Source organism: Antennarius striatus, chromosome 9 (assembly GCF_040054535.1).
Source record: "Antennarius striatus isolate MH-2024 chromosome 9, ASM4005453v1, whole genome shotgun sequence".
Taxonomy (NCBI): Eukaryota; Metazoa; Chordata; class Actinopteri; order Lophiiformes; family Antennariidae; genus Antennarius; species Antennarius striatus.
Window position 1 is genome coordinate 13,629,945 of NC_090784.1, and position 14,823 is coordinate 13,644,767.

Sequence of the window (14,823 nt, forward strand, 5' to 3'; positions counted from 1 at the left end):
AGTAAGCCTGCAGCCTTGAATGATATAACAGCCTCTCATTTGGATTTTCTGGATAAAAAGAACCCAATGATAATGGCTCTCACAGTAGAACGGACCACAGGTACTGACAATTTTCTTGCCGAACATCGCAGACAATATAGAATTGAGAGGCTCTTTCGGGTTCTATTTCTGTGTGGCAATTTCTTTGAGGGTAACCAAAATAAAGTGGATTTTTTTGTGTGATTTTTTTTGTTTTTTTGTTTTGTTATTATGCATATGTAACATACCTACATTTGGAACAATTATGTCACGTTCAAGGCCACTTAAACAGAAATATGCAACAATCGTTCTTACTCACGCAATAAATGTAATTTCAGCGGATGTCTATCCTGCTTCTTTGACAAGACAATGTTGGTGCCTCAACCACGATCAAAAACTGTGATTCGTCTTTATTCCAGCAGGGGGAGCTATACGACCGTTTTAGAACCTCTCCATGTGTCACTTCAATATTCCTCATTTCAGTTTTCTAAAGAAGGGTTTCTCGTCATTTTACAAACCAATTGTTATTAAGACAGAACATATTTATCCCATCCCCTTTTATACACATGGACAGGAATTTAAGAGAAAGTCATCTCAGTAAATAATAATAATTTAAAAAGTGGACTCCAAAGAGCAGTGACAGCGATGTATAGGGTCCATGCCTGCTTATTACGGGGGAAAAAATATCATCTATAAACCCCGCCCCCTTGAGGTGACGTTAACTCGTTCTGTATTCTAATTGGATTTCAGTTTGTGTCAGTCTCCACCTCACAGCGGTGAAGAAATTAATGCTTGTGTGTACATGTCAGATGGGAGCTGGCAGGCTGTGTGTTTGACTTTCTCCTCATTGGTCGTGTTTTCCTGCCTCAGGCTACAAAATCCAACATTATCCACAATCTCCGCCCTCATCACCTGGAATTCACGTCCATACCTCTGGAAAGGTGAGTGCGGTTTTTTTTTGGTTTTGTTTTCAGGTAAAGCTGTCCTTTTTCCATTTCCGTTAAAAGCTTTCATTTACAGCATGTTTCCACTAAAAAAAAATAGTGTCGCATCGTCTGTTAATTCTCTTAAACGCATCATGCAACTTAAGCGTTTTTTGCATTTATGCTGTAAAATGTCAGTGTTCCCCTTGAACTAGACTACACTTAACTGCTAAAGGACTTAAACTCTCCTGATGGGTTTTCCCAACAGGTATGAGGATAAAATACAGACCCTTTCCGTCTCCATGGTAACTCGGAACCCCTTCCTCTTCCTCTTGATAAGTAATAACTTGTTCTAAGTTCAGTTTCCATACAGCAGGTCTCCACCATAACAGTGCGAGCTTTCAGTGCAACCAGTCTCAGGCCAAACTATGAATAATACTATATTTCTTCATCCGTGGCTGCAGCTCTCACACTGAGTAGATGTAGGTGTGTGTGAGGATTTAATCAGGGCTTGAGCTCAGCATCACAGTCACTTCACAGTGAATATCCGGGATTTTAAAAAAAATCATTTTGTGGTAGAAGAGAAACATGCAAGTTAAAAGCACACTGATGATTAGACATCTGTTTGAACACGGTTTAATAAGTGTTATTCTTATAATGCCCATGAGGCTTATAGCAAAACTTTGCAGTCACGTGTCACTCCTAAAAATATGGACGTGTCAAAGCGATGTGTCTCTTTTTGTGAATTATTACTGCAGCTCCCTCACTGCAAAGCCATAATTTAGGGATTACACAGTGTTATCTCAGCTCTCTGGGTGTTATGTCAACAGTGCAGGAGAGGATGCTTTTCAGGCAGCCTGGTCTGTATGTGTTTTGGATGTGTTTTGGAAAAAAGCATGTTCAATAGGGACTACTTGGAGAGTGTGTAAATTTGCTGGTTATTTTGAGACGGAGTAAAGAGGGTCTCTGCTAAAGGATAAATCCACATATGGCTGCAAAAGTCTATTGACTAAGACCAAGGCGTTACTTGTTAAAGCAGTGCTGCCTAAAAATGACTTTGAATTGCATGTCATCCTCAAAGAGGGGGGAGGGAGAGGAATTGGTAGAATCTGTGGAATGCACCATCATGGAAAATCATATTTGTCAGTGCACAACATATATTTTAAACTGTTTTCGTGTACTGCGGTTCATGAGACAAACTTCATAGTGAGTTAATGTTTCTTGTGGCACCAGACTGGATGTCTGAATAGATGTGTGTACAACATAGAATCAATAACGTTATTTCTTGCTCTCTCTCTTTCTTCTTCCGTTAAAAAAAAATATTGTACAAATATCCAATCAGTTGATAGTTACCTGCTCTAATTCCCTTCCATTGATTAATACATCAATGGAGATAGTAGATGCAACGCAAAGCTGTGATCCCAAAAGTTTTAACTCACTAAATATAGAATTAATGGTCATACAGAAATCTGTGTAACACTGTTGTAGAACCCACTTTCAAATGAAACAATATTCACTGAATATCAAGTGAAAGAAGAAGGTAGATTTAAAAAAAGACCAGCACAGCAGTTGCTGCGAGCACCTTGTGCATGTGGCAGGTGTTGCCTCCTTTTGTGCCAGCACTAGGAACAATAAATAATTCACATGGTTTCATATGTAAACAGGTAATAGATCTAAAATAAGACAACATGTGTGTGTGTGTGTGTGTGATCTTAAATTTAATATCTATCTTGAGCTTCTTCTTTTTTTGCTGATAAATGATAGAAGCTGTTTGGGTCATATGTAAGCACATATGATGGTGGTGATACTCAGGTTCTCCTTCTGTCAGATGAGTAGGAATGGCTGTTTCAGTCTTGTTATCAAGTCATTGCCTTTGTTCAGTTAGAATACAGTAACTGGTTTTATAATATGTTGTTTTATTTTTAATGACATGTTTCTGCTCAGAGTCTGACGGAGACTCAAGGGCTGATTTCTTAACACCGTTTTGGGACAACACATATCAGAATAACGCCGCAACAACTCTTGGTTTAAAGGGATGACTAATTAAAATTCCTAGCATCAAGGATGGAATCTGTCTTTTACTTAAATAATGTAAGCTTTGAGTCTGAATATGAAATTTCCCTCTTCACTTGTTTTAAGTTTGAATGAATGGTAAACTCTGTGTGTGTGTGTGTGTGGGGGGGGGTGTGCCTGTGTGCGGGGGTTTATTGAGTGTTTATTGTGAGGATTTCACAATCAAACTTTAAAAAACTTTTTAAAAATCACGACATATCCCTGTGCCAAATAATGGGCACTGGGCTCTGATCTTACAACTCCTCATCAGCTGTCGTTGCTACATTATGACCACCTAATTCTCTTCACATTCTGCTAGAACCTCTTTCCCCCCCCATCTGCAACACAATCAGCCACATTTCATCCTGGCTTGTTCACAGTGGATTCATATTTATAAGAGAGAGAGAGACTTCTGTCACTTTTGAGCTTTGACCACTTTATTCTAATTGAAATACTGAGCCACGTAAGTTTTAAACATTTTTTGCAGCACAAACAAATGTCAACTCATATTTTTTCTGTTTAATCAAATGTAGCATCCCTGGTGGACAAAGCATTAGACACCAGATATTCTAGGTATTGACCATACATCATGTCCCAGGTGATCCTTTTGGTTAGAAATGTCTATTAACTATCACTAGGTGAGATTATTGTATTAAGTTTTTATTTGGGCTTTATCACTTTTGCCTCCATACCATCAGTTATATATCACTGCAAGAGATGTGATATATCCTCTTTGCTCAGTGCTTGTAAACATTGATTTGGAAACTAGTAGGCCAAATTTTTTCTTTAAAATGTGTTTCTTTTCTTTACTGTCACATCTTTTGCCTTAGCATGAACTCCCCTTGTAAAAAATAATTTTGGGAAATGAACGAGTAAGTGTCAGGTGTGTAATTGATAGAAGAGTTTCAGCTAAAATGAAAGGAAAGATGTACAAACCTGTGGTGAGACCAGCGATGTTGTTTGGCCTAGAGACAGTGTCACTGAGGAAAAGACAGGAGGCAGAGCTGGAGGTAGCAGAGATGAAGATGCTGAGGTTCTCTTTGGGAATGACCAGGAAGGATAGGATCAGGAATGAGTACATCAGAGGGACAGCACATGTTAGAGGTTTTGGAGATAAAGTCAGAGAGGCCAGACTGAGATGGTTTGGACATGATCGTGAATATATTGGTAGAAGGATGCTGAGTTTTGAACTGCCAGGCAGGAGCCCTAGAGGAAGACCAAAGAGGAGGTTTATGGATGTAGTGAAAGAGGACATGAAGGTAGTTGGTCTGAGAGAAGAGGATGCAGAAGACAGGGTTAGATGGAGGCAACTGATTCGCTGTGGCGACCCCTGAAGGGAAAAGCTGAAAGAAAAAAAAGAATTCTGGTAAAATAAAGCACTTAAAATAAAATGAATAAATGGATACATTGTTATATATAAACATGATGGTATTTAGCATGTTAGCATGTTTAAGAATTGCTGTGCCTGTGTAACTGAAGGCTAGTTGCTAAATGGTGAGAGCTAATAAAATAGAACCCAAAAACATTACAATTCACTCCTGCATCAGTCCAGTGCAGATGATGAAATGTGAGTGAAAAGGTAACATTCATTCATTCATTCATTCATTCATCTTCTTACTCCTTCATTAGCTGTGGCAGTTCACGGGGAGCTGGAGCCCATCCCAGCTGACAAGGGGCGTGAGGCAGGGGAAACTCGCCAGTGCACCGCAAAGCCACACAGAGACACAGACAAACACGCACACACACACTCACTCCTAGGGGCAATTTGAACCGACCAATCAACCTGAAGCGCATATTTTTGGAGGCGGGAAGAAGCCGCAGAACCAGGACAGAACCCACGCAGACACGGGGAGAACATGCAAACTCTGCACAGAGCGGGACTCGAATCCAGAACCGCCTTGATGCGCAGCGACAGTGCTACCCACTTCACCAACGTGCTGTCGAAAAGGTAACAAAAGCTCAAAACTAGGTCAATGAAACTCTATAAATAGAAATTGCAGATCAGCTTCAAAGATCTGTGGGTGAGATGTAATCACGTCCCTCACAACACACAATGCAAATACTGTCCTCCAAAACACAACTGCTTTGAAACCACAAGAGCACAAATAGAGATAAAAACTGTTTTGTTCTGTTTTTTGTAAACTCTCCCACCCGTTAAGTCTGTTGAAGGAAGCTGTGATCTGAGTCAGCCTCTTGTTGCTGGTGACAGTCTATCTCCTATGATATTGTACATCCATGCTAAAGGCTTAGCTAGACTCCATTCTGTGACTGATGTGAGTTCAGCCTTAAAATGTGGAGACTCTTTTCAGTCAGTTCATCATTTCTATAAAAGGAAGGTAAGATAAAACGACGGCAGGTCTAAATATATCTGCACTCAAAGGACCAACAGAATGCTCACGGCGGTGCAAATGATTTCATTATTTTTAGGCCTGTTTGCTTGTAGCCGTGTCTGTTGTCACGAGGAAAGAGTTGCATGCCGTCAATGACATGGACCCTCCCAATGTCATCTTCTTCTACTCTGTCTGCGTCATCACCTCTGAATTAATATGAGAATAGAGGTGAAGATGCTTCCTCTGCATCATAATGAGAGCAGTGGTAAAGTCGTGAGTGCTGTATTCTGCCATCTGGGGGGAAAGCAAATGGATTGCAACCATCACACAAGTCTCTGTATGTGAGTCACCACAAAGAGTACTTTGTTCCATGCGTGGTGTCTCACTGATGCTTTACCCCATTTTTTTGTCGGAGTGTTGACCTATGCTGTGCCTCGGCTCTATGTCTTAATTAACCAGTGTTGAGTTATGAGGCTGTGGGGCTCCACCACAATGAGAGAATAACAAAGGAGTGGTCCCCTCCCACACTACGACCAGAAAAGAGAAAGAAACAGATAGAGAAGGGGAGGACAGGGTGTGTGAAGGGAGGGAGTGTGACGAGGATGTGGTTGATTAACAGGATGCAGTGTGGTGTTTTTGAGAGTGTGACACAGGTTGTCATATGTCAAGCAGTAGTCTATGAATGAAAAGACATCCTATGCAGACAAAAGTCGTCAACAGAAGCCTACACTTGCTTCTCATTATTGCAATCAAAGCTCAACAGGCACTTACTCTAAAGTGAATTTGATGAGAAGGCTTCCAACTCCATTTTGCATTGCTAAAAATGTAAGATTGGAGATAGATGGCATCTTGTAGGCTCAGCATCATGAGTCTGGTTTTTGGAGAGGGTCCTTCTGGCTTTGGCAGCCTTTCAATATGATGCCTTAAGCAGATTAGAAAAAGGCGTTACCATCTGTGTGCCTCCTTCAGAAAAGGTGTGGCCGCACACACACACGCACGCACGCACGCACGCACGCACGCACGCACGCACGCACGCACGCACACACACACACACACACACACACACACACACAAACAGAGTCTTGGGCTGGCAAACATTTCCCTGCTTGATGAAGAGATGTACTAATGAATAATAGATCTCATGCTGGGATAAAGCCAGTTTTTTCTCTGTGTCAATCCTCTGAGCTAATGGCTCCCTGATGCTGCCATTCAGACCTGCAATGTTGCTTGTAGAGTATATTTTAAGAAGGAAACACTCCCAGACTCTGTGGTGCCCCTATTCTGCAGATGGCTGCTGAACCATATAGATCAGTTTGGGGAAGGATGCAGTGCAGGTTTTTTTAGCGCGGTTGAAGGTGATTTATTGCTCTGCATGATAAAACTGACTAACTTGGGAGAAACCAGGAACTACTAATCTGTCTTATTCTAGTTACTGCGATAACTCTCACAAGTCTTTTAAGAGGAATCTCTGGCAGACAGGAGTGTGACAGACACCCTCTTTCTGATTGTAACCCATGAAGAGCTTCATCTGAAACTAATTACAATCATGGCACAATTTAACATTCAAAATTAAATTGTCATCAGCTATGGCAAGGTTTTCACCAATGTTCATTTATCGCTTGGTCCTATTACACAAACAATACAAAAATGGATTTCCACAAAAGTTGTTGATACGATGGGGACCTGGACCAGATTTTAATGAGCAACCAGACAAAAGGTGTGATAAACTAAACTAAACTAAACTAAAATAAAATAAAATAAAATAAAATAAAATAAAATAAAATAAAACAAACTAACAGTGGCTAATCTCATTCTCACTCTCTGAATAACTTTGTCTTCTTCTTCTTTTCCTTTGGGCTTTTCCCTTCAGGGGTCGCCACAGCGAATCAATTTCCTCCATCTAGCCCTGTCCTTTGAATCCTCTTCTCTCACACCAGCTACCTTCATGTCTTCCCTCATTACACCCATAAACCTCCTCTTTGGTCTTCCTCTAGGCCTCTTGCCTGGCAGTTCAAAACTCAGCATCCTTCTACCAATATATTCACTATCTCTCCTCTGGACATGTCCAAACCATCTCAGTCTGGCCTCTCTGACTTTATCTCCAAAACCTCTAACATGTGCTGTCCCTCTGATGTACTCATTCCTGATCCTATCCTTCCTGGTCACTCCCAGAGAGAACCTCAGCATCTTCATCTCTACTACCTCCAGCTCTGTCTCCTGTCTTTTCCTCAGTGACACTGTCTCTAGGCCAAACAACATCGCTGGTCTCACCACAGTTTTGTACACCTTTCCTTTCATTTTAGCTAAAACTCTTCTATCACACATCACACCTGACACTTTCCTCCACCCGTTCCATCCTGCCTGTACACGCTTCTTCACCTCTTTTCCACACTCTCCATTGCTCTGGACTGTTGAGCCTAAGTACTTAAAATCCTCTGCCTTCTTGATCTCTCTTACTCTTCCACTTGGGTCCCTCTCATTCACACACATGTACTCTGTCGTACTGCAGCTAACCTTCATTCCTCTCCTTTCCAGGACAAACCTCCACCTCTCTAGCTTCTCCTCCACTTGTTCCCTGCTCTCACTACAGATCACAATGTCATCTGCAAACATCATAGTCCATGTAGATTCCTGTCTAACCTCGTCTGTCAGCCTGTCCATCACCATAGCGAACAAGAAGGGGCTCAGAGCTGACCCCTATTGCAGTCCCACCTCCACCTTGAACTCCTCTGTCACACCTACAGCACACCTCACCACTGTCTTACAGTCCTCATACATGTCCTGCACCGCTCTAACATACTTCTCTGCCACTCCAGACTTCCTCATACAATACCATACAATATCTGAATAACTTTATCTAAAGCCAAAATATTACATCCGACGTAGGAACTTTTGAGAGTTCTACATCACAAATAGGATTAGACATATGCATTTTGATTTTGCGTGCACAAAAATAGAATAGAAAGCTTTTTATTTTCACTATACATGGTATAATGAGACTTGGGCAATTCCTTGGGCAAATACTGCAAAAATGAAAGAAATTCAAACACAAAAAAATGCAAATTTGTGTTTTATTTCTTTTCTTTTTTCAGAAGGATTGATAAACATGGCAGTTTAATAAAGTGGCGTATTCTAGAAAATATTTCAAGATTTGGGCTTTACTCGATAAAATGAATTTGAAATCATTTTTATTGTATATCTTTGATATTTTCTTCATTTAAAATTTGCTAGAACAAATGGAATAAGAATAGAGTGAAAATATTGGGAGATTTTTTTGTTTTCCTTCTTTGTTTTTTTCACAGTTTCTATCCACCTTCAAGAGAGTGTTGTTCTGCAATTCTTTAATGTAAAAAGAAGCAACACAAAGTTGAATCACCACTGTAGGGTAATGCACAGATGTAATAAGATTACTGTTATTAAAGCAGCTTTGAGATGCAACAAAATGAGAGCCAAGAGTGTCTCCATTGGTGGGCAGCAGCTATCTAAAATGTTTCTAATGACTCTGTTGTTTCCAAGCAAATTGTGTGCTGACAAACTGGCTTCTGATGAGTTTGTCCTGCAGAGTAAAATAAAAGTCAATCTAAATTTAAGCAAAGGTGCTTCTGATTTAGGTTTATTCAGATGGATGGATTCAACAATCAGACAAAAGGTAAATTGCTTTCCACACCAGAGTTGCCAGTTTGCTAATGCATTTTATTAGGAAGAATGGCTGCTTGGCTACAAATAAACAACAGTTTACTTGTGGACACAGAAGCCCATTGTTGTTTTCACAATCATTGTTTCAAAGCTGGTAACCAGAGAAAAGATCAGATTATGTTTTGCCCCCTGAAGGTTTTTTAAATCAGAATAGATTTTCTTCAGGTAAACTTGTTTTATCCATCCAGCCAATCACACATCAGAGGAAAGCTCTTTAGATTTAATTTTAGGTGAGAATCCATTCCTTTTATCTAATAAAATAAAATGTTCCCATATTTCATTCATACATAAACAACAGCTATTTTATATGTATGTACCTCATAAGCATGTGGGGCTGTTCTTTTGGAAATGTATTGTCATTCAGTTTTAAATCATGCAATTTTATCAAAACTGGGTCTTGCACATGGAATATTGTCTGTGCTTATATAAACATAATGTATATACAGTAATGGGTTTACAAATGTAAAACCAAATCAACTTAACAAAGGTTGTGTATTTTAAAATGACTTATTTTTCACCAGGGACATTGCCAGCCTCTTGAAAAGCTGAAGTACCTTTTCCCTCACTTGTCATTGCTGAAGTCCATCAGTAAAGTCTCTCTCCTAGAATAAGTTCCTCTCCCTCTGCTCTTACTTCATATATCTGAGCAGTGGGAGTGTGTTATATACTCCATTCCACAGTTTTTATTTACTCTGGTGCATCAGCCTGCCTTCATTTTTGCAAACATGACTCTTTTTCACAAGAATACTCTGTGGGAATTCAAATAGGAGAAGTTTATTTTGGTGAGGGGTATTTTAATGGTACCTAGAAGCCTGTTAAGCTTGTCAGCCCTTCAGTAGACTCTATACATACAGTAAAAGGACAGAGGAACATTTACAAAATATGCTACAAAAGTTCTGCCAATCTAGGTAATGCAGTGTTGAATGTACAATAAATCATCTCCAGCTTGTGTCTGACACTACAGGTGAATGACGATCAGACATCAGCAAAAGTACTGTGCAAAACTAAAAACCATGTCAAGGCCCAAAACATCCTAGATGTCTGTTTAGCTTGCGTGAAAAGTGTTTACATTTTCCTGTAATGTCAAACAAATGTCAAACAAAGACAGTGTTAGTAAAATGCTTTGTGGTTAAGTTTGCATTACTTGCCTGTAGCGGATCTTCTGGGTATTTAGTGATACTGATTCAGAAAGGACGTGTTATACATGTGTAGTTCCTTCATGGCTTATGGCTCAGTCTCGACCGAATTTCATTGTTAGTTTTTTTAAAGATAGTGTTACTGTCCAGCATTTCACGTCTTGTAGCACCAAAATAACAGTCACAAATACTTAAAATGATATAAAAACAAAGAACGAGTCAGTATTTACTGTGAAATAATCCACTAATTGATCCATAAGAACTGGTTTCAGTTACAGCCAAAGGGATAAACTGAGCAACCAAGTCCAACACTGTCATCCTTAGTGCCCTAAAATTGATCATTTAGGCTAAAGAAAGGTTCAATATAACAATATGAAAAACCTTTTCATGAAATCTATTGTTGCTGTCTGGCAGTCAAATGAGTGATCAATAGGATGGACATTTTGTGAGGAGAGACAAGCAGGACAGTCAGCGATCTCCTGTCACCGCCGAGAGTAAAACAGAACAGGCTTCATTCACACGCAGTAAAGTGGAATGATTGGCAGCTCAGCAGACATTTCAATGAATCGTAGTAGGAAAATGTGTAGGTTTACAACGCATAGCATGTACAATGAATAGACATATTAATATCTTGTCGTTATTGTTCTTTTCATGAATATTTTCAAATTTTCATACTCATAAATGAATGTAAACAAATTAGATGGGAACATTTTATTTTTTCATGTTGCATAATAATTCTCACACTTATAGTTGCCAATAATTGCACACAAGTCAAAGCTCCCTTTGCCTTTGCTAGATATTCAGGATTGAAGTTTAAGATTTTGCATTGACTGGGTGGACTGTATTTGATCAAAAGTAAAACGAATTCTCAGTGTTTCAACTTGCCTGATCATTGTGCCCTCAATGTTTTTCCACTTGGAAGAGGTCCCGCTAGCATGCATGGTGGCTCACAGCAAGACAAACACTGAGCCCTTGTTAGCATTATTAGGTCCTGCTGCATTGTTAGTGCCGTGGGAAGTCAAAGTGTCTTTGTGCAGTCATTTCGCACACAAGGGATAGCTGTCAGCTCTCCACAATGGCCATTTACCCCTTATGTAAGCAGCACTTTAAAAACAACATCAAATGTATATATCTGCTTTGACGGCAGGGTAAAGCATTAGATGTGCATTTTTGACTTTGACAGAAATAATTTTACTCTAATGTGCAGGTTTTCTGAAGAGATGTATAATAACATTGCATCTTTATATAGGTCTGTATTTTTCTTAACTTCATCCAACCTAGAAAATAATTCTTTATAATATATAGATGTATATTATAATTCTTTATAATATATGAAGTTTAAATAATGACATTATGAATCATAAATTAAATCTAAGTAAAATGTGTTCCAGCAGTAGATCTTAAATCATTATTATGATGTGTTTCACATACTAAAGAATATATTATAATTCTATAACTATATTAAACGAAACTTTTTTTTTAACAGAAATACAATAAACAAAAAGTTTTTATACACATGACTTTTGAATCCCATATCATTGGGGCCACATGTATCATGATAGAGGTTATGGCTGTGACAAATATTGTGATGTGGATTTACACCCATATTGCCTGACAGGACTTTAATTTAATGGTTTACATGAATCATTTCATGGAAACGTTCTTTACGCAAGACTTTTTTATTCAAATATAGCAGTCAGCACTTCATCCCTTCATCCCTACAGGGCCAACACACAGAACACACACACGCGCGCGCACACACACACACACACACACACACACACACACACACACACACTAACATGTATACCTACATTGCAGGACCTATGGTGTGTGTTTGTCCTCTGATCTCAGCAGCTTTCTCTTCATTGGATCCCTTCTGTTTCTTTTAGCCGCTAGTCACCTGCGCTCAGCATTCACCACCTGTCACATCCCTGCTTACATTGAAAGAGGTTATGTGATCGCCCACTTTTGTTTGTTGTCTTTTCAGACCTGCTAAAAGTGACATATAGCATTACCCTTTTCTGTATATCACAGGTGTATATGGGGTATAATCAACCCATCTTTTCATTTTCTTCTTTGCAATAAAAGTAGATCATTAATGTTGATGCATGAACAACTCATGATGGTCCATCATAATGAGGAATTGCAACCAGATCACAGGCCAGATTTGGGAGATTAATTATGAAGTATATTTGGAAGGAGTAATATGTATTGGACCACAGGACAGTAATGGAGAGAGACGGAGATCTACCGATATGTCTATACCTGTGATGAGGATTCAATGACATCCACATGCATTTTTTTTTAACTCACTTGGTACTATTTTTTATTGATAACTAATAAACTCTGGTTGATAAACACATTGTTCCAATACTAGAGCAGGGCTCCACAGTGCTGTATCTATTACGTCATTTGGTCGACACCAGATCTGAGCTGAAATACCACAGTGTGCTCTGTCTTTGGTGGCAGCATACAATTCAATCATGACTCTGCACTGGATTCTCTAAGTGCTTTTTAGTTTCCAAGCTGGGGTGTCAGGTAAGACTGTTATTTCACAAGAGCACAGCTACAGCCACATGTAATAGACCTGTACTGTCTTCATATCAGACTGCTGTGTTTCCATGTGTCTAATTTTCTCTTGGGTCAGGTGATGACAAAATACTCATACTAACAGTAATCCAACTCGTGTTGTACCACTCTGTAATCTAATAACAGTGTCATTACAACCACTTACTGCATTTCTTAATTCCTGTCTTTTATCATGTGCTCTTCAGTTTAAAAGGTTAAGTACCAGATCTGCTAAGCCTGATACTGCCGTCACCTTGGGGTAGAGTCTACAAATGGTGTTGTTGCATCAGATGAAAGGATTTCCTGAAGTGTCTCAGGCTGGTGTGACACATATGCTCTATAGATAGATTACATTTAATGTTCCATAAATCACAGTAGTTTTGTGACTCATTCATTTTTTGACCTTCCTTGGTCAGGTCCACGTAGAGATGCACTGCTGCTTGAGCCCTCTTGTTTGTTTGCTGTCACTTTCCTTTGTTGGCATGGCTACGGTGTAAACAGCCTGTGGTCCACAAACACAAGGCGGTGGTTGAGCATTTGATGAAGAGCTGTTTTTTTTTTTGACTACACAGCACAAAGCTTATGGATGTTGAGCACGTAATTGAATTAACCTTGCTTATGCTTCATAGTGGTGGTCAGTACGTTACAGACCTGATTTAGTCCGACATTTCAGAAAACAATGAAACACTAGTATTTTTATTGATTCAAATAAAACATATTTGATGGAGAATGTAGTCTGTTCACTTAAAAATCCTAAAATGTGCTTGAATTCTCTGTTATATACATTCATTTATTTTCCATACCGCTTCCTCCGGTAAGTTAGTGGACTTAGGAGCACGAGCCGGGGAGATACTCTACACAAGATGCTAGGGCATCACGGAACCAATCACCCTGAAGAGCATGTTTTTGGAGGTGGGAGGAAACCGGAGAACCTGGAGAGAACCCCCACAGACATGGAGAGAACACACAAACACACACAGAACAGGACTCCAACCTGAAACCGTCTTGTGTCAAGCAACAATGCTCCCCGCTGCGCCACTGTGCCGCCCAATTATTCTTAATAATATTTTTATAGGTTTATTAAACAAATGTCAGTGATTGGTTGACATGATACAAAATATTCCTATTTAACAAATCAAACAAATAGCTGCATATTTAATACATACAATTAAGGCCATTTGTTATACTCATCAAAAGAAATGGCTGCTACTTTCTCCCACCTGGTGTTCATGATTTGGATGTCTCATGCCAGGGTGTTAGCAGCTTTCTCTAATATGACAGACTGTCACTCACAGTGCATTAACAAAATATGGTTCTCTGTGCCGACATGGCAGACCGAGCACATATTGTTGATGAGTCTGTGTGAAGTGTGCCAGTTTACTGAAGGCTGTCACATCCTAAAGAGGCCCGGTTATTTTCACTAGGGGCTGAGGTGATGATATTATATTTCACTGATGATCTCATGTCTCTCTTTTTGTATAACAGTCGTCGTTTATCTATTCAGCACTATTGTTGTGGAGCCACTGTGCAGTATCAGTGGTTAGAGTTAGAGTTAGAGTTAGAGTTAGAGTTAGAGTTAGAGTTAGAGTTAGAGTTAGTTAGAGTTAGAGTTGGAGTTAGAGTTAGAGATAAAGATAGAGATAGAGTTAGGGCTAGGATTAAGGTAAGATTTAGGGTTGGAGTTAGCATTACATTTTGAGCCTTGGGGTTGTAATAGAGCTTCAGAGAGAGATGACAGATACTCACTGACAACATAGTGCTTAATTTATACTCAGCTGAACGTGTATCTACGGTGGAATGTCAGCACTTAACATAAGTACTGTACTTCAGGACAAATGGAGTAGCTTGCTCTGTACCTCCTAGAGACACTACTTCCCACTCCGGTACCTCTCAAAGGGAGATACTGGAGCTCCCGTCACTATGTTTCAGATTTGAAATAATTTGACTTAATAAATTTCCACCTATTATTGCATCCGTAATATCGTACAGGATATTGACCGTTATATGGCAGATCTTTGGGCAGATGTTTTCAGTTAATCAAGTAATTATTTTGTCTAATAAATAAGGAAAGAGGGAAGTGTGAAAAATGTTCACTAC

At 39.4% G+C, this 14,823-nt stretch overlaps 1 protein-coding gene across 6 annotated transcripts in view; it reads left to right on the forward strand.

The window, feature by feature from the left end:
- The first annotated feature begins 822 nt into the window (after window positions 1–822).
- Window positions 823–14,823, forward strand: part of osbpl3b (oxysterol binding protein-like 3b) — a 30,576-nt gene continuing 16,575 nt past the window's right edge. For 3 of the 6 annotated variants that reach the window (XM_068324269.1, XM_068324274.1, XM_068324275.1), the window contains exon 1: window positions 824–959. The gene's annotated coding sequence lies outside the window, so the exon portion shown is untranslated. Of the gene's footprint in view, window positions 960–4,622; window positions 4,942–14,823 lie in introns of all 6 variants that reach the window. The other 3 variants (XM_068324272.1, XM_068324273.1, XM_068324270.1) reach the window with 2 other exon arrangements.